This window comes from Triticum urartu, chromosome 7A (assembly GCF_056163025.1).
Source record: "Triticum urartu cultivar PI428250 chromosome 7A, HENAU_Tu73, whole genome shotgun sequence".
In the NCBI taxonomy this organism is placed as follows: Eukaryota; Viridiplantae; Streptophyta; class Magnoliopsida; order Poales; family Poaceae; genus Triticum; species Triticum urartu.
This window is the reverse complement of record NC_141879.1, coordinates 233268536-233289809: the sequence shown is the minus strand read 5'-3', so window position 1 is coordinate 233289809 and position 21274 is coordinate 233268536. Positions and strand designations below refer to the sequence as shown.

At 47.2% G+C, this 21274-nt stretch overlaps 1 long non-coding RNA gene across 2 annotated transcripts; it reads right to left on the bottom strand.

The window, feature by feature from the left end:
- Positions 1-3183: 3183 nt before the first annotated feature.
- On the bottom strand, positions 3184-6434 carry LOC147959143 (uncharacterized). Of its 2 annotated transcripts, XR_015611951.1 has the most exons (3): positions 5521-6376; positions 4664-4754; positions 3184-3433 (listed from the first exon to the last, which is right to left on the bottom strand). It is a non-coding gene; the product is annotated as an uncharacterized LOC147959143 (long non-coding RNA). The 2 variants fall into 2 exon arrangements; XR_015611950.1 differs by having other exon boundaries at positions 4664-6434.
- Between the last annotated feature and the right edge of the window lie 14840 nt (positions 6435-21274).

Genomic DNA, 21274 nt, shown 5'->3' with positions numbered 1-21274 from the left:
CCTCAACTGCGGCCCCACTTCTAAGGCCAACTCCAACTGACGACCCCAAACAGACCACCATTTTGCCCGGATTCTGTCCATTTGGGTAGGGCAATGGGGTCGTGTCCGGGCCATTTCTTGGATGCGGTGGCCGTGCGCCCAACGCGCGGATGCATCCCGGCTGCGTACATTTTTCTTTGCAAACACATATCTTTTTTTCATCATGGAAATACATCACCAAAATTTGACTAGAAAAGCAAGACCAAAGAAAACAAGAACCACAAGAATACATTTTAGAAGATATCCAACTTCCATAACTGCTCCAGTAAGTTGGATTAGTGCTTTCTCGATGCATTCATTGTTGATCTGCAGAGGCTCGATCTTGCGTGCTTCTTTCTTCTTCGAGTGTAAAGAAGTAGACTTTGCTTCCTCGCATCTAGTCTCATGTCCAGCCTCTATTCTATCAATAAGTGCACTAGTCTCATCTCTAGCCTCTATGCTAGCTAAAAGTGCTAGAACATCTACTAAATTGTGCTCTATCAATATATCGATGCACTCTTCTTCCCAATACCAAAACTTGCATCCATTCTACACAATAAAATTTTAAGTTAGCACAACTAGTCTAATCCGAGAGCACAACCGAAGCTAAAGTAGCACATACCCCATCGGTTGAGCACTTGATGAACACCCATCCGGGATGTTCTGGCGTTGTAGACACGCGACGCAAGACCTTCTTTGGGCAGTCGTCGCACGTAATGAGTGGCAACGGTGCACCGACAAGCTTTTGGGCCAGCACCGAGCCCGGCCGACCGCCATTCATGTATGTGCCGGCGGACCACTGACGGTGTAGATCCGAGCGGCTAGAGGAGGAGTCAGTACCTGCATGCGGCCTTGCGCCCTTGCCGGGGCCTTCCGGCCCGGTGCCCGGCCAGTCCATGGCGCGGCGCGGCCTCCCACAGCTGGGCGAGCTCAAGCCCGACCGGATCCACTCCAAATCCGGCCGCCGGGTCCGCAAAACACATAGCCGTGGTTGGGTAGCTTTGGGGCTTCAAGGGAAAGGGGGCTGAGTGAGCGCGCATCCGAGCTGCAGGCGCTGGAGTTGGCCTAGCGGCGTGGCGGACCAACCGTGTGGGGGTGCGAAGTGGCTTCGCTCGTGTGGGGGACGGAAGTCATCCCGCATGGGTGCTAGGTCTGATAGGACGGCCTTGTCGTCAGTGTGTAACCTCTGTGGCAACCGTCCGCTCCCCACTAGCCTCTTCATTGACATGTGGTCCCGTTCCAACATGTCAGTGAGATGATGATGAGTCCTTTTGTACAAGTTCCGAACGGACGTCTATGTAGGCCGGGGCGCCTCTTCGTGTACCGTGGCAACCGTCCATCGACTCTTCGCCTTTCCCTCTTGATTTGGAACTGTTCTCGCACGCTCTTCTTCCCTCCTCCATTTTCCTTCACCCTTCCTTCTGTCATTGTTCGATCGTCTTCTCCATGGAGGGAACAGACCGGGAACGACCCCTTTATTCTTGCCCTGATCTGAATGATGATGTGGTGGAGGAACTCATTGATCGGTGCGACATCATCACCTCGGCTAGCATGGCAGGTTCGTTCAAGACCATTCTCGACTCAACTAATAACATCATTACAAGGAACCCAAGGGTCCAGGAGCGGTTTGATCTCCCCTATTTTCTTCGCTGTGACCCTGCTGACTAGCGCGCGGACAACAGAGGCCTCACCTTGTGCAAGTTGATGCCGCTTGATAATGATATGTGTGATGTTAAGATGCCATCGCTTGAGGGTAAGGCTTGGGCAGGCGTAGATGGAGATTGGGTTGTTTATATTGGGTACAACTGCGAGTGGAAACTTGTGAATGTGTACACTCATCACCGGGTTCCACTTCCAAAAATCTCAGACTGCCCAGAGGTTGAGCACACCGGTATTCTGCGTACGTTCAACTATGATCATGGTGACTTTCGTCTATAGAAGATAGCAATTTTTCGAGTTCCCAACCGCTCTTGGGGTTATAGGAATGCTTGTGTCGTCGCTATCTTTGACAAGCTTGTTGCCGTCCTTCAAGGTTTGACTCGATGGATATTGCTCAAAAATCAGTTTCTATACACGGATGAGTACTGTGATGCAATTCAATACGAGGGTCTTGTGTTTGCTGCCACCACTCGTGGCACTATTTTTGCATGGAATCCTTATGCTTTTGGTACGTTTGTCTTCCATCATAATTATAATTGTTTCATCCACATGCATGCGGGTTAGCTAGTTTCCCTTTACTAATTAACCTTCTTGTCTTTCCATGGTCCTGTGAACATTCCACCACCTATATTTGAAAAAATTTATAACCAAGGGGGAGATGACAATGATGATGATCACGAGCATGGGGACCCATATACTCAGTGGCGCCTGGCAACTTATTCCGATGGATCACGTCTTCTTGTCTGTATACAGGGCACTACTGATGTTACTAAGGAAGCAGGTGTTGTCTCCCATGGTCGCACTCTCTGGACCTATTCCAACATCCGTTGCAGGGTATTCGGGATGGATACTACTGTGCTAGCGCCAACACCTTCTCCCTGGTTTAGTATAGATACTCTTGGAGGAAACTCGCTCTTCCTTGGACAAAACTATCCAATGATGGTGAAAGGCGATCCAACTGCTGTTGACACAACGTTACTACCATTTATGAGAAGCAATTGTATCTATACCTCGGACATTGCTATGGTTCCCTACCGTGGCTATCACAATATGTGTCCTGACATAGGCCGCTTCAGCCTGGATGATCAGTCCTGCGTTGGTCTCGAGATTGACAGTAGCTTCCGCTTCCCAGAGAATCACTTCTGGTTCAAAGAAAGCATTTCCAACACCGAGGATTGGTTGAGCTGAAGTTCATTTCATTGCTTGTTATTTGTTGTGTGATGAAAATTTGAGTATTTACTAGAATGTTTTGTTGGAACTAATCTATAAGCCAACATGTATCCTCTTATCGTTTTGTGTTGATGACTTGTTTTATGTAATGAATGGTACATTTGCATCTGCATGTCATAAACTCAATTTATAAATGGTTTCTGACTCACTTGTAACACCCACGAGGCGGCTATATCTCCCACGTGTTGAGGCACGACTTAGAGGCATAACCGCATGGTGGTTTTGTCGCAAGTGGGGTAATCTTCACACAATCCCATGTACTGAATAAGAAAGGGATAAAGAGTTGGCTTACAATCGCCACTTCACACAAATAACAAGTTAAACATACATCATCCAGAGTATAATCAAGGTTCGACTACGGAACCAAAATAAAAGAAGACAACCCCAAATGCTAGATCCCCAATCGTCCCAAGTAGGCACCACTACTGATCAATCGGAAAAGACACATAACAATGACCAAGATCTTCATCGAGCTCCCACTTGAGCTGGGTTGCGTCACCTGCACTGGTATCATCGGCACCTGCAACTGTTTGGAAGTATCTGTGAGTCATGAGGACTTAGCAATCTCACACCCGCGAGATCAAGACTATTTAAGCTAATGGGTAGGATAGGGTAATGAGGTGGACCTGCAGCAAGCACTAAGAAAATATGGTGGCTAACATATGCAAATAAGAGCAAGAAGAGAAGCAACGCAACGGTCATGAAGCTAGAAGTGATCAAGAAGTGATCCTGAAACTACTTACATTCAAACATAACAGAAGAACCGTGTTCACTTCCCGGACTCCGCCGAAAAGAGACCATCACGGCTACACACGCAGTTGATGCATTTTAATTAAGTCAAGTGTCAAGTTCTCTACACCGGATATTAACAAATTCCCATCTTTCACATAACCGAGGGCACGGCTCTCGAAAGTTTATACCCTGCAGGGGTGTCCCAACTTAGCCCATCACAAGCTCACGATCCGCGGAGACAATCCTCCATCGCGGGACACCCGATCAGACTTGGAATCCCGATGCACAAGACATTTCGACAATGGTAAAACTAAACCAGCAAAGCCGCCCGATGTGCCGACAAATCCTGATAGGAGCTGCACATATCTCGTTCTCAGGGCACACTGGATGAGACATCCTACGAGTAAAACCAGCCATCAAGTTTCCCTGAGGTGGCCCCGCAGTCTACTCAGTTCGGAACAACACTTAGAGAAGCACTAGCCCGGGGGGTTAAAATAAAGATGACCCTCAGGCTCCGGAAACCCAAGGGAAAAAGGCTTAGGTTGTTAGGCAAATGTAAAACCAAGGTTGGGCCTTACTGGAGGAGTTTTATTCAAAGCGAACTGTCAAGAGGGTCCCATACCCCTCATCGTGTTAGAGATGCAAAATCAAGGAACATAACACTGGTATGATAAAAACTAGGGCGGCAAGAGTGGAACAAAACACCAGGCATAAGGCCGAGCCTTCCACCCTTTACCAAGTATATAGATGCATTAATTAAATAAGAGATAATGTGATATACCAACATATCCATGTCCCAACATGGAATAAACTTCAACTTCACCTGCAACTAGCAACGCTATAAGAAAGGCTGAGCAAAAGCGGTAACTTAGCCAAACAACGGTTTGCTAGGAAGGTGGGTTAGAGGCTTGACATGGCAATATGGGAGGCATGATATAACAAGTGGTAGGTAGCGCGACATAGCGGTGGAGCGAATAACTAGCAAGCAAAGATATAAGTGATATCGAGGGTATGGTCATCTTGCCTGAGATCCCGCAAGGAAGAAGAACGAGTCCAAGAAGAAGATAAACGGACGTAGTCGGACGAATCCTCACAACCCCGGGATGAAACCGAAGCTAACGAGAGAAGCAACCCGGAAAGAAGCAAGCAACATAGTAAATACACAAGCATAAACATGGCATGATGCACAATCAAGTATGATGCATGGCCGGTTTAAAGAGGCATGGCATGGCAAAGTGCAACAAGCAATACTACAAATTAAGTGGAGCTCAATATGCAACTCGTTGCATATTGACGAAACACCACATGACTTATTTAGTTCTCTCTCAGTTATGTACTCATCAATATTAAATGTTATTAAACATGGCAAAGGGTGAAGCATATGAAAACTACCTATCTAGACAAGTTTAAATGAGGCCGGAACAACAAACAACAATTCCGGAAAATCCCAGTGTGCATATTATGAATTTGGTACTGTTCTGCCCTAAACCCAATTTTAGACTTGTTAAACATGCAAGAAGAGTGGACCATGTTAAACTAGGCATTTTTCCACCCCATTTACATATAAAGTTTATTTAAATCCGAGCTATGGTTATTTAGTTATGAAATAAACTATTTTAACATGTCATAATAGCAAATTTAAACAAACAACATTTTAAACATTTCAAACATGCATGAAAGTTGGATATTGTGAAACTAGACAAAATTCTAAGCATTTTACATATATAATGTTTTTACATGTGATGCGTGTTTGGTGAGTTAGGATATGCATGAAGCTTAGGGGGTTTTCTGCAAAACAGTGAAAACCTGGAATAATTGCTAAAATCGCAGAGCCGAAAAAAATATGACATGGGCCGAATCTGGTGGAACTGGGCTGCTCACATCGGGCTCCAGGGAGCTGGCAGATCTGGGCCTCGGCCCGGTTTGGTGGAGAGGGAGGCCGGCAGGGGCACGCTGGGCCGAAGCCAGGCTAGCTGGGTCAGATCTACGGCAGGCGAGGCCGGCCTATGCAAGCGAAGCAGGGGAGGCCGATGCGGTCAACGGGTGCGGGCGATGCCTCGCTGGACTTGGCGCGGTCACAGACGAGGGCTTGAGGTGCGGCTGGCTCCCAGGATGCAGGGCACGGCGGCGGGACTTGTCGAAGGCGGCGTGACGAGCGGCGGCGGCGCTGGACCATGCGAAGCCGGGGAGGTCCAGGGCGCAGGGATCTGGCGCGGTGGCTCATCTGGTCTCGATCCGGGCGATGGGAAGCAGCGGCGTCCTGATGAACTTGGCGGCGGCCATGCCGTGGGTCCGGCGACGAGGTAGGAGGGAACAGGTCGAGGGACTCGAGGTCCACCGGCTCTGGGCCGAGATGGGGTACGCCGGCGTCGAGGAACTGGCGGCGTGAGGTTGCGGGGGCTCCAGCTGGGTGTTCCTGTGAGGGACAGAGAGGGGAAGTGAGGAGCAGAGGAGAAAGCAGAAGAAGGCAGGTGGAGGAAGGAGAGATGGGGCGGGCGTGGTGGAGCTACTGGTCTGCCCCAGCGGGCGGCGAGGACGTAGTGGAGGGGTCAAGGTGCTCGGGACGAGGGCCCCATGGGAGGATGACAAGAGGAGCTTGGGGTAGGAGGCGCGCTGGTTGGTTGATGGATTTGGAGAGGTGGTTGGCTTGGGATGGATCCCGAGAGAACAGTGGCGGCGGCCGAAGGGAATGGTGGATGGGACAGACTAGGATCTAGGTTTTAGACTGGTTATTTATAGTAGGTAGCTGGGTTTGGGATATTTGGTCCCTCCGATCGTAATCGGACGGATGGAAAAAATAGGTTAGGGAGTCCAATAAAAGAAAACGGAGATGTTTTGTAAATGTTTGGGTATGATCCAGACCCATTGGTAACGGCAGAGCGGCTCAGGTTTGGGACAACTTCGGACGCGCACTCGAGGGGGTCGATGCACTGTGCAAGGAGGGGTTTCGGGGCCTGGCGGTTGATAGAGAGTGGGTTGGGCTGAGAAGAGAGAAGAGAAGGAGAGGCTCGGCACAGTCTTCGGAGACCGAAAACGTCTGACATATGACCGGCTATAATGCCGCTATATGTTTAACGGTTGGGCTATCAAACAAACTCTGAATGCGACGAAATTTGGCAGGCGGTCTATCTACACTATAATAAGACCGCACGCCAACTTTCAACCCATTCTGAGAACATTTTCCGGCCACTTATAAAATAATATTTCGGACGTGCCGTGGGCGCGTGCAAGTGTGTCTGAGCTCAGAACGGACAACGGAAAGAACTAGGGGAAACCCGGATGAATGCAAGTTTCAAAAACATGCAGATGCAATGCGGAGGATGACATGGCAAGATCCAACACGCAAGCGAATGACAAGGCAACAACACGAATAACTGGAAGACACCTGGCGCAACGGTCTCAGGGCGTTACATCACTTCTTGGAGTGTTAGTGTCGTAGTAGTATAGCCAGCATCCGTAGTAGTATGAAGTTGCCACATCACATCGAGCCAACCAATAGTTAGTTCTAGTTAGATCAACTAAATCTAGGTGTCACACGGAGGCCGGGAAATATGGTGATAGCATGACTACGTGAGGTGGGCTTGTACGTAGTATGATGTAGGCACAGGGCTTGCCGTGTTTCCTACTAATCCGGTCTAAATGTGGAGAAGATTTGGTCGAGTTATTCCTCCTTTTGCCAACACGTGGGACTTCCAGCATCCATGTCGTGTCATGCTAGAAAATGGTGAAGGAAATATGCCCTAGAGGCAATAATAAAGTTGTTATTTATATTTCCTTATATCATGATAAATGTTTATTATTCATGCTAGAATTGTATTAACCGGAAACTTAGTACATGTGTGAATATATAGACAAACAGAGTGTCACTAGTTTGCCTCTACTTGACTAGCTCGTTGAATCAATGATGGTTATGTTTCCTAACCATAGACATGAGTTGTCATTTGACTAACGGGATCACATAATTAGAGAATGATGTGATTGACTTGACCCATCCATTAGCTTAGCACAATGATCGTTTAGTTTGTTGTTGTTGCTTTCTCCATAACTTATACATGTGCCTATGACTATGAGATCATGCAACTCCCGAATACCAGAGGAACACTTTGTGTGCTACCAAATGTCACAACGTAACTGGGTGATTATAAAGGTGCTCTACAGGTGTCTCCAATGGTGTTTGTTGAGTTGGCATAGATCGACATTAGGATTTGTCACTACGATTGTCGGACAGGTATCTCTGGGCCCTCTCGGTAATGCACATCAATATAAGCCTTGCAAGAAATGTAGATAATGAGTTAGTTACGGGATGTAGCATTACGGAACAAGTAAAGAGACTTGCCGGTAACGAGATTGAACTAGGTATTGAGATACCGACGATCGAATCTCGGGCAAGTAACATACCGATGACAAAGGGAACAACGTATATCGTTATGCAGTTTGACCGATAAAGATTTCGTTGAATATGTGGGAGCCAATATGAACATCCAGGTTCCGCTATTGGTTATTGACCGGAGACGTGTCTCGGTCATGTCTACATAGTTCTCGAACCCGTAGGGTCCGCACGCTTAACGTTCGGCGACGATCGATATTTTGAGTTTATGTGTTTTGATGAACCGAAGGTAATTCGGAGTCCCGGATTTGATCACGTACATGACGAAGAGTCTCGAAATGGTCGAGACATAAAGATCGATATATAGGGGAAAGAGAGAGGAGCTGCCTAGGGCAGGTCGTGCGCCCCCCAAGGCCTAGTCCGAATTGGACTAGGGGGAGGGGCGGCGCCCCCTCCTTCCTTCTCTTCTCTCCTTCCCTTCCTTCCCTCCTACTCCTACTTGGAAGGGGGGGAATCCTACTCCCGGTGGGAGTAGGACTCCCTAGGGCGTGCCATAGTAGAGGGCCGGCCCTCCCCCTCCTCCACTCCTTTATATACGGGGGAGGGGCACCCCATAGACACACAAGTTGACCATAGATCTCTTAGCCGTGTGCGGTGCCCCCCTCCACCATAATCCACCTCGGTCATATCGTAGCGGTGCTTAGGCGAAGCCCTGTTCCGGTAGCATCATCATCACCGTCATCATGCTGTCGTGCTGACGAAGCTCTCCCTCGACACTCTGTTGGATTGTGAGTTCGTGGGACGTCACCGAGCCGAAAGTGTGCAGATCACGGAGGTGTCGTACCTTCGGTGCTAGGATCTGTCGATCATGAAGACACACGACTACATCAACCACATTGTCATAACGCTTCCGCTTATGGTCTACGAGGGTACATGGACAACACTCTTCCCTCTCGTTGTTATGCATCACCATGATCTTGTGTGTGCGTAGGAATTTTTTTTGAAATTACTGCGTTCCCCAACTGTGGCATCCGAGCCAGGTTTATGCATAGATGTTATATGCACAAGTAGAACACAAAGGAGTTGTGGGCGTGGGTATATACTATTGCTTGCCGTCACTTGTTGATTCTTGATTCGGCGGCATTGTTGGATGAAGCAGCCCAGACCGACATTACGCGTACGCTTACGCGAGACTGGTTCTACCGACGTGCTTCACACATAGGTGGCTAGTGGTTGTCTATTTCTCCAACTTTAGTTGCATCAGATTCAATGAACATGGTTCTTTCTGAAGATCAAAAAGCAATCACTATACCGTGCTATGGTTTTTGATGCGTAGGTAAGAACGGTTCTTGCTCAGCCCATAGCAGCCACGTAAAACTTGCAACAACAAAGTAGAGGACGTCTAACTTGTTTTTGCAGGGCATGTTGTGATGTGATATGGTCAAGACATGATGCTAAATTTTATTGTATGAGATGATCATGTTTTGTAACACAGTTATCGGCAAATGGCAGGAGCCATATGGTTGTCGCTTTATTGTATGAAATGCAATCGCCATGTAACTGCTTTACTTTATCACTAAGTGGTAGCGATAGTCGTAGAAGCAATAGTTGGCGAGACGACAACGATGCTTTGATGGAGATCAAGGTGTCAAGCCGGTGACGATGGTGATCATGACGGTGCTTTGGATATGGAGATCAAAGGCACAAGATGATGATGGCCATATCATATCACTTATATTGATTGCATGTGATGTTTATCCTTTATGCATCTTATTTTTCTTAGTTCGATGGTAGCATTATAAGATGATCCCTCACTAAATTTCAAGGTATAAGTGTTCTCCCTAAGTATGCACTGTTGCTACAGTTCGTCGTGCCGAGACACCACATGATGATCGGGTGTGATAAGCTCTATGTTCACATACAACGGGTGCAAGCCAATTTTGCACACGCAGAATACTCGGGTTAAACTTGACGAGCCTAGCATATGCAGATATGGCCTCGGAACACTAAGACGAAAGGTCAAGTGTGAATCATATAGTAGATATGATCAACATAGTGATGTTCACCATTCAAAACTACTCCATCTCATGTAATGATCGGACATGGTTTAGTTGATATGGATCACGTGATCACTTAGATGATTAGAGAGATGTCTATCTAAGTGGGAGTTCTTAAGTAATTTGATTAATTGAACTTTAATTTATCATGAACTTAGTACCTGATAGTATTTTGCATGTCTATGTTGTTGTAGATAGATGGCTTGTGCTTTTGTTTTGTTGAATTTTAATGCGTTCCTAGAGAAAGCTAAGTTGAACGATGATGGTAGCAACTACACGGACGGGGTTTGTAACTTGAGGATTATCCTCATTGCTGCACAGAAGAATTACATCCTGGAAGCACCGCTAGGTGAAAAACCCGCTGCAGGAGCAACGCAAGATGTTGTGAACAACTGGCAGAGCAAAGTTGATTACTACTCGATAGTTTAGTGTGCCATGCTTTATGGCTTAGGACCGGGACTTCAACGACGTTTTGAACGTCATGGAGCATATGAGATGTTCCAGGAGTTGAAGTTAATATTTCAAGGAAATGCCCGGATTGAGAGATATGAAGTCTCCAATAAGTTCTACAACTGCAAGATGGAGGAGAATAGTTCTGTCAGTGAACATATACTCAGAATGTATGGGTACCACAACCACTTGACTCAACTGGGAGTTAATCTTCCTAATGATAGGGTCATTGATAGAGTTCTTCAATCACTGCCGCCAAGCTACAAGAGCTTCGTGATGAACTATAATATGCAAGGGATGGATAAAACGATCCCTGAGCTCTTCGCAATGCTGAAAGCAGTGGAGGTAGAAATCAAGAAGGAGCATCAAGTGTTGATGGTCAACAAGACCACCAGTTTCAAGAAAAAGGGTAAAGGGAAGAAGGGAAACTTCAAGAAGAACAGCAAGCCGGTTGCTGCTCAAGTGAAGAAACCCAAGTATGGACCTAAGCCTGAGACTGAGTGCTTCTACTGCAAAGGAACTGGTCACTGGAAGCGGAACTACCCCAAGTATTTGGCGGAGAAGAAGGATGGCAAAGTGAAAGGTATATTTGATATACATGTTATTGATGTGTACCTTATTAATGCTCGCAGTAGTGCCTGGGTATTTGATACTGGTTCAGTTGCTAACATTTGCAACTCGAAACAGGGGCTACAAATTAAGCGAAGATTGGCTAAGGACGAGGTGACGATGCGCGTGGGAAATGGTTCCAAAGTCGATGTGATTGCCGTCGGCACGCTACCTCTTCATCTACCTTTGGGATTAGTTTTAGACCTAAATAATTGTTATTTTGTGCCAGCATTGAGCATGAACATTATATCTAGATTTTGTTTGAAGCGAGACGGTTATTCATTTAAATCAGAGAATAATGGTTGTTTTATTTATATGAGTAATATCTTTTATGGTCATGCACCCTTGATGAGTGGTCTATTTTTCTAAATCTTGATAGTAGTGACACACATGTTCATAGTATTGAAGCCAAAAGATGCAGAGTTGATAATGATAGTGCAACTTATTTGTGGCACTGCCATTTAGGTCATATTGGTGTAAAGTGCATGAAGAAACTCCATTCTGATGGACTTCTGGAATCACTTGGTACTTGAGAACCATGCCTCATGGGCAAGATGACTAAAACTCTGTTCTCCAGAACAATGGAGCGAGCAACAGAGTTATTGGAAATCATACATACTGATGTATGTGGTCCAATGAACATTGAAGCTCGCGGTGGATATCGTTATTTTCTCACCTTGACAAATGATTTGAGCAGATATGGGTATATCTACTTAATGAAACATAAGTGAAACATTTGAAAAGTTCAAAGAATTTCAGAGTGAAGTGGGAAATCATCATAACAAGAAAATCAAATTTCTGCGATTTGATCATGGAGGTGAATATTTGAGTTATGAGTTTGGACTTCATTTGAAACAATGCGGAATAGTCTCGCAATTCACGCCACCTGGAACACCACAACGTAATGGTGTGTCTGAACGTCGTAACCGCACTTTATTAGATATGGTGTGATCTATGATGTCTCTCACTGATTTACCGCTATCGTTTTGGGGTTATGCTTTAGAGACGGCTACATTCACATTAAATAGGGCACCATCTAAATCCGTTGAGACAACGCCTTATGAACTGTGGTTTGGCAACAAACCCAAGTTGTCCTTTCTTAAAGTTTGGGGCTGCGATGCTTATGTGAAAAAAGCTTCAACGTGATAAGCTCGAATCCAAATCGGAGAAATGTGTCTTCATAGGATACCCAAAGCAGACTGTTGGGTACACCTTCTATCATAGATCCGAAGGGAAGATATTCATTGCTAAGAATGGATCCTTTCTAGAGAAGGAGTTTCTCTTGAAATAAGTCAGTGGGAGGAAAGTATAACTTGACGAAGTAATTGTACCTTCTCCCTTATTTGAAAGTAGTTCATCATTGAAAACAGTTCCAGTGATTCCTACACCAGTAAGTGAGGAAGCTAATGATGATGATCATGAAACTTCTGATCAAGTTACTACCGAACCTCATAGGTCAACCGGAGTAAGATCCGCACCAGAGTGGTACGGTAATCCTGTTCTGGAAGTCATGTTACTTGACCATGATGAACCTACGAACTATGAGGAAGCGATGATAAGCCCAGATTCCACAAAATGGCTTGAGGCCATGAAACCTGAGATGGGATCCATGTATGAGAACAAATTATGGACTTTGGTTGACTTGCCCGATGATCGGCAGGCCATAGAGAATAAATGGATCTTCAAGAAGAAGACTAACACTGACGGTAATATTACTGTCTACAAAGCTCGACTTGTGGCAAAAGGTTTCCGACAGGTTCAAGGAGTTGACTACGATGAGACCTTCTCACCCGTAGTGATGCTTAAGTCCATCTGAATCATGTTAGCAATTGCCGCATTTTATGATTATGAAATTTGGCAAATGGATGTCAAAATTGCATTCCTTAATGGATATCTTAAAGCAGAGTTGTATATGATGCAACCAGAAGGTTTTTTCGATCCAAAAGGTGCTAACAAAGTGTGCAAGCTCCAGCGATCCATTTATGGACTGGTGCAAGCCTTTCGGAGTTGGAATATACGCTTTGATAGTGTGATCAAGGCATATGGTTTTATACAAACTTTTTGGAGAATCCTGTATGTACAAGAAAGTGAGTGGGAGCTCCGTAGCATTTCTGAAATTATATGTAAATGACATATTGTTGATCGGAAATGATACTGAATTTCTGAATAGCATAAAAGGATACTTTAATAAGAATTTTTCAATGAAAGACCTCGGTGAAGGTGCTTATATATTGGGCATCAACATCTATAGAGATAGATCAAGACGCTTAATTGGACTTTCACAAAGCACATACCTTGATAAAGTTTTGAAGAAGTTCAAAATGGATCAGGCAAAGAAAGGGTTCTTGCCTGTATTACAAGGTGTGAAGTTGAGTCAGACTCAATGCCCGACCACTGCAGAATATAGAGAGAAAATGAAAGGTGTTCCCTATGCTTCAGCCATAGGCTCTATCATTTATGCAATGTTGTGTACCAGACCTGATGTGTGCCTTGCTATCAGTTTAGCAGGGAGGTACCAAAGTAATCCAGGAGTGGATCACTGGACAACAGTCAAGAATATCCTAAAATACCTAAAAAGGATTGAGGATATGTTTCTTGTTTATGGAGGTGACAAAGAGCTCGTCGTAAACAGTTACATCGATGCAAGCTTTGACACTGATCCGGATGACTCTAAGTCACAAACCGGATACGTGTTTTTATTAAATGGTGGAGCTGTCAGTTGGTGCAGTTCCAAGCAGATCGTCGTGGCGGGATCTACATGTGAAGCGGAATACATAGCTGCTTCGGAAGCAGCAAATGAAGGAGTCTGGATGAAGGAGTTCATATCCGATCTAGGTGTCATACCTAGTGCATCGGGTCAAATGAAAATCTTTTGTGACAATACTGGTGCAATTTCCTTGGCAAAGGAATCCAGATTTCACAAGAGAACCAAGCACATCAAGAGACGCTTCAATTCCATCCGTGATCAAGTCAAGGAGGGAGACATAGAGATTTGCAAGATACATACATATCTGAATGTTGCAGACCCGTTGACTAAGCCTCTCTCACGAGCAAAATATGATCAGCACCAAGACTCCATGGGTGTTAGAATCATTACAATGTAATCTAGATTATTGACTCTAGTGCAAGTGGGAGACTAAAGGAAATATGCCCTAGAGGAAATAATAAATTTGTTATTTATATTTCCTTATATCATGATAAATGTTTATTATTCATGCTAGAATTATATTAACCGGAAACTTAGTACATGTGTGAATATATAGACAAACAGAGTGTCACTAGTTTTCCTTTACTTGACTAGCTCGTTGAATCAATGATGGTTATGTTTCCTAACCATGGACATGAGGTGTCATTTGATTAACGGGATCACATCATTAGAGAATGACGTGATTGACTTGACCCATCCGTTAGCTTAGCACAATGATCGTTTAGTTTGTTGTTGTTGCTTTCTCCATAACTTATACATGCTCCTATGACTATGAGATCATGCAACTCCCGAATACCAGAGAACACTTTGTGTGCTACCAAACGTCACAACGTAACTGGGTGATTATAAAGGTGCTCTACAGGTGTCTCTGATGGTTTTTGTTGAGTTGGCATAGATCAAGATTAGGATTTGTCACTCCGATTGTCGGAGAGGTATCTCTGGGCCCTCTCGGTAATGCACATCAATATAAGCCTTGCAAGCAATGTAGCTAATGAGTTAGTTACGGGATGTAGCATTACGGAACGAGTAAAGAGACTTGCCAGTAACGAGATTGAACTAGGTATTGAGATACCGACGATCGAATCTCGGGCAAGTAACATACCAATGACAAAGGGAACAACGTATATCGTTATGCGGTTTGACCAATAAAGATCTTCATAGAATATGTGGGAGCCAATATGAACATCCAGGTTTCACTATTGGTTATTGATCGGAGACATGTCTCGGTCATGTCTACATAGTTCTCGAACCCGTAGGGTCCGCACGCTTAACATTCGGTGATGATCAGTGTTATGAGTTTATGTGTTTTGATGAACCGAAGGTAGTTCGGAGTCCTGGATTTGATCACGGACATGACGAGGAGTCTCAAAATGGTCAAGACGTAAAGATTGATATATTGGAAGCCTATGTTTGGACATCGGAATGGTTCCAGATGAGTTCGGCATTTTTCGGAGTACCTGGAGGTTACCGAACCCTCCTAGGGAGTATATGGGCCTTATTGGGCTTTAGGGGAAAGAGAGAGGAGCTGCCTAGAGCAGGCCGCGCCCCCCCAAGGCCTAGTCTGAATTGGACTAGGGGGAGGGGCGGCTCCCCCTCCTTCCTTCTCTTCTCTCCTTCCCTTCCTTCTCCCCTACTCCTACTTGGAAAGGGGGGAATCCTACTCCCGGTGGGAGTAGGACTCCCTAGGGCGCACCATAGTAGAGGGCCGGCCCTCCCCCTCCTCCACTCCTTTATATACGGGGGAGGGGGGCACCCCATAGACACACAAGTTGATCATTGATCTCTTAGCCGTGTGCGGTGCTCCCCTCCACCATAATCCACCTCGGTCATATCGTAGTGGTGCTTAGGCGAAGCCCTGTTCCGGTAGCATCATCATTACCGTCATCACGCTGTCGTGCTGACGAAGCTCTCCCTCGACACTCTGCTGGATCGTGAGTTCATGGGCATCACCGAGCCGAACGTGTGCAGATCGCGGAGGTGTCGTACCTTCGGTGCTAGGATCGATCGATCGTGAAGACGTACGACTACATCAACCGCATTGTCATAACGCTTTCACTTATGGTCTACGAGGGTACGTGGACAACACTCTTCCCTCTCGTTGCTATGCATCACCATCATCTTGCATGTGCATAGGAATTTTTTTGAAATTACTGCGTTCCCCAACAAATGGAGTGGTAGTTGAAGCCACGTGATGTGCATCTTGGGTTAAAATGTAAATAGAATCTTACTACTCTTGAGTAACTCCAAATGTGGCCACCGAAGATCTTTATTGGATTTGTTTTTCATCACCAGCATGTCGAGGTGAAATATGTGCAGGTTCAGTGGGTCCTCTTGCGTTTTCACTGACATGTGGGACCACATGTGAGCAAACAGATGATGGGCTCCACGCGTCTGCTGGCTGGCTGAGAAGAGAGCTAGAGAAGGGCTGAACGGAGACTCCAGGAAATTTGTTCTACGTAACCAGCACCTCGATATAGGCTCGATATAGTGGGGTGGCATGGGCGATAACAACATTCACGTCTAGCAGTATGGCACACGCCACCCACACGAGTCCCATCCGACACCAATTTTCTTGGAGTCCATCCTACAGCCATCTCTTCTCCCTCCTGTTTTCTCAGCCATCGCGCGTTGGGAGGGGTGGGGGTTTATCGGTAGTCGGTTTGCTCAACTGTGGTCCCACTTGTAAATGAAAATGCAACCATCACGCATTCCCCCTTGAGTGGCATGCCAGACCAATCATGTGGGGGTGCGACGCGAACACGACAGGATTTTCCGTTTGAACTTGTAACTTGTAAAATTTGGTTCTGCTCCATGGCGCGACCGATAGATAGAAATAAGGATTTTCCCTATAGTAATGAGAAGTTTGGTTCTGGCGCGGTTCATGCATGGAGTACGTACGAAAATTATGAAGTTGATGTGAAAGGTAAGATAATTACTAGTTGTGCCATATACTACTACACAGATTTGACGGAAAGATAAAGATACATACGGATCCATCAACAACATCCTCACGCCCTAGTGCACCGGGTCACCAACCGACATGTGAGGAGCAGCGGTGTTGGCGGCGAGCTCAACGTGTTTCTGAACAATGCCGTCCAAGGTTGCCCTACGGGTCAAGAAGGCCAACGACCTAACGTCCTGCTCTGGCACGTAGTAGTCCTTGTGGACGATTTGCGCGTAGACGTGGGTGATTATGTCGATGGTGTCTTGCTGTGCCAGGCACTGCACGGCGAGCGCGACCTCGAGGTGGACATTCTCTGGCGCGACGGCGGGCAGTCGCAGGGCCACCAGTGCTTCGAAGAGGTTGTCACCATAGAGGCTGTTGAGGGTGGCGGGCATCACAGAACCTAGGTGCGTGGGCTAGAGGCGTACGTCAAGGTCGTCCGTGAGCTTCTTGACGAGGGTGAACTTGTTGAGGAAGCCGACGAGGACCTTGTCAAACAAGGAGACGAAGCTGTCGTCCAAGAGGCCTCTCGCCCTGGCGGCCTCAAGCACGACCTGGAGACGTTTCTCGGTGCCGGGTAGCAGGCCGGCATCATGGACCATCTGGCACAGCCAGCTGATGCTTGCGCTCATCGCCTCCATGGGTCTAGCTTCTAGTCAACTGGTCTTGCGATTGGAGTGATCACTCTTGCCCTTGGTTAGGGTTCGTAGGTGCGTAGGATTTCGTAGATTGTACTGGTGGGGAGCCTTTATATGATAAGTGCAAACTGCATTGCATTCACGTGTGTGTTGGCCATCTACTCCTCAGCCCTCTACTGCACCTGCCTTTGGCTGTATGACAGGTGGGCCAGCCACCTGTTGGGCCCACGAGTCATTCACCCAAACGCAGGTGCAGTAAGTCAATGAAGTTGTGTCCCCTCCGTCCCAAAACACTTAGGCACGGTACATTAACTCCCTCCTCGTTTCTTATTTCGTGACATATCAACCAATGAGAGATGTGGGCTGTGCATGCTTTTAGTGACTCGAGACTAACAAACATGACATGCAGTGGTTAGTTCATTGCATGTAATCCTATTAATTGGCAAAAAGACATTAAGTTCTCTCACTTTCCCCTTCCTCTTGGTCACGGTGCACAAGAGCATGGTTAATAGTATAGCCAGCTGCTGGCTATATGATGTTGCCATGTCATATGGAGCCATCACTTGTAGCCACTCATACAATAAGGTTAGCTATAAGGCTGGCTATAAGAGTACTACTTTTTCTCATCTTCTCTCTCTCTTTCTTCATATTTATTATATATCGGCCTAGGAATCCGCATATAGCGGCTCTTGCATGAGAGCCCACTCCTCTTTTTCACTTGCTCTAAGATGACTTAGACTAGCCACAGTGGGAGTAACTTCAGCAGTAACATCGAGTCCAGCTCAACAAATTTGCTTATGTGTCAATGAGTTAATGAGGAGAGAGGTAGTTTGAGTAACTTAGCTAGTTACTGTAACATCACATGTCCCAATATATGAGTCCATAACCAAATAAATGAGGCTTTGCATGTTACCATACTTATGTTACTACCCACTATGAAAGGTAGTAACATAGTTTAGGGATATGTGTATGTTACTAGTGTATGTTACTCTTCATTGTGGCTAGTCATACACCTAGACGGAGGGAGTAGTCTCAAGTCATTGGATGCATATGCACCTGACGTCTCGTATTGGGTGATTTCTTTTTTCATGGCAAAAAACAGGGAACGAGGTGGGTAGTTAATGCACCGTGCCTAAAAGTTTTGGGATTACTATTTGGTTTTCGTAACGTGAGTAATGCACCAGTATGGAGGGAGTACAATAGTAGTCTTTGATTGCAATTTTTTGTTGGTAGCTTACAAAGCTGAGCGCTCAGTGAGTACAATAGTAGTCTGATTGATGAGACTTCAGATTTGAGCCATCTACCGGAAGGAATAAAACAATACACCATGTATTTATTTACAGAGGGAGTGGTACATTTTTTGTACAGTTTGTCTAATTCACATCTAGATGTTTTCCAAGGATGTCACATCTAATCTCCCACAAATAACGTAGCAACAAGGAACAAAAAAACTGAGACAAGAAAAAACAGGCCACAAACATAGTGGACATCAGGTTAGATGTGGCATAACTATGTCACATCTAGATGTGTCCTAGACAGACCCTTTTTGTGACATGCATTATGAGATATTGCTAGTCAAATACTAAATCCAGATGGACGTGGTAGTACTACTAAATCCAGACGGTGGTGCTAGTACTAGTAGTAGTACTACCAATGTAGTAGCACTGTACTACCAGTTGGTCAAATTATTACGTGCTGCTCCTCGCAGTGAAGTGACAAGACCCTGCGCCATAGATGACACCTGAGTATAGGCGCTGTGTTTGGCATAACATAGTTAGCCTCACTGTCTGCAGTCACTATCATCATGGCTGTAGAGCTAGCCTGCTTACAATTAGCCGTGTTTGACATAATTTCTCGTGTGTAGATGTCCGTGCATTGCATAGAACACCAAGATTGGGGGTGGACAGCGCCAGCAGCGGCCATCGCGCCAGATTTTTCCATGGCCTTCTAGATGTGGTGGGGAGGAGATAAGGCTGATTGTGAGAGACAAGGAGTTGTTTGTAAATAGGGAACAAGTGCGGGCATCTTTTTGCAAAACTGGAGAAGTTTGGTTTGTATGTGTCAGATCTAGATCCGACGGCTATTGGTGAAAGATGGCAGGCACAACATCATCACTGATACGTCTCTATCGGTGGGAACGACACCTATGGGATCACAAGAATCCCTACTACGGTTGCGGGGCGCGGGGTCGTGGGAAGAGCGGATCAAACAGATAGCACACGGTTTGTTTATCCAGGTTCGGGCCGCGAGGATGCGTAAAACCCTACTCCTGCTTTGGTGGATTGTATATCTGTGTTCTTGAGCTAGCTATGGGGCGTGAGGAGCTCCAAAAAGCCGAATCCTCCTCCTGGTCGCCTCAGGCCTCCTTTTATAGGAAAGGGGTTGCCACAGTGGCACATAGGAGGTGGAAAGGGTACAGGATGTGAGGTTATCCCTTGCAATACATGACAAGGCACATTTAATGCGTCTTGCCCAGGTGTCCCTGCTTTATCGGGGACGAGGAGAGCCCTGTCTCGTCCGTCGCCGCTCCCTCCCGTGTCGACATGCGCCCTGGCCAGCGGCACCCGCGGTGCCATGTAGACAGGCAGGCAGCTGAGGTGGCGCAGTGGCGGGTCTCCATGAAGATCCGCATGCCGCCATGCAGGTGCCTGCCCAGCTGGTTGGGTCGGCAGCTGCATGCGAACGGCGGTGGAGGTTTGACTGGCGTGGGCCTGATGGTGGCCCTACGGCTGTCCTTGGCAAGGGCCTTGCCGGGGCCCCGGCAAGGGTCTTGCCGTGGCGCCTGCTGTCATCCCCGGCAAGGCTCTTGCTGGGGGCCTTGTGGTCCTCCTTGGCTGGGATTCCGCCAAGGATCATCATCTTCTAAAGGGTGTATCTGATCTTGAATGTCTTCACAAAGATCTGCACGCCACCACGGGGATGTCTCCCGAATCCTTGCCCCATGGGGGCAGTGGACTCAAGGGTGACTCACTCCGTAGGTGTGGGGCGAGCTGCCACGGCAAGGGTCTTGCCGGGTTTGCTAAAACCGCTTCCCGGCAAGGATCTTGCCGGGGGGGTCCGCTTCGTCCCCTTTGCTCTTTGTGGTCTTGGTCTTGGCGTCGTTCTGCTTCGCCTGAGCTTCGGCCTTACCTTGGCTCACCTCCCTTGCCTTGCTCAGTGTGGTGGTGCCCGTGGCTCAGACTGCCCGTGCACAGTTATAGGGGTACAAAAAGTGTACCCCTCTTTTTGTACACCGACAGGAGCCCCCGGGCTTGGGCCACACGTAAGCGCAATCGCGTCATTGGGCTAGGCCCAAAAACGGTGCGCGGGCAGGCGGGGTGGTTTTTACCGCGGTAAGTTTCTTCGTGCGCTGTGCTTCCCACGCTTCCCGCGCGTGGCGCGGCGTGGGGAGGCGTGTGTGACGTGGGCGGCATGCGTGGGGCTGAGCGCTGCCTGCATGCGTCATGTCGTAGTAAAGGGGGCGGTTCGCGCCCTCCCCATAAACGGAGGGAGGCGTGGAGGCGCGACCCATTTACTGAATGGGGCCGAGGCGTGGTCTTCAAGGCGTCCACTCCCTACGATCACGGGGTGGGGAGAGGTCGCCTCACCCGTCGCCTCGGTCCTGCACGCCTGCCACATGGCTCTCATGTGCTTGGGGTGGCGAGCGGTGGAGGTGGGAAACCGGGCCGCCGCGGGCTGGGGCGGCGGGTCGGTCCCAGTTCCCTGCGCCTTCCGCGTCTTGATTGGCTGAGCGGGGCGGCCGAGCCCCCACCCCGTTACTTTATAAAGAGCGGGTGGGGGGATGGCGTCCCGCATTCCTTCATCTCCTCCTTCCTTCAACTTCTGCTCCCCTCTTCCATCCGCCATGGAGAGAGGGAATCCTGGTCCTTCAACGGTGGCGGCGAGGGTCGCCGCTCGACAACG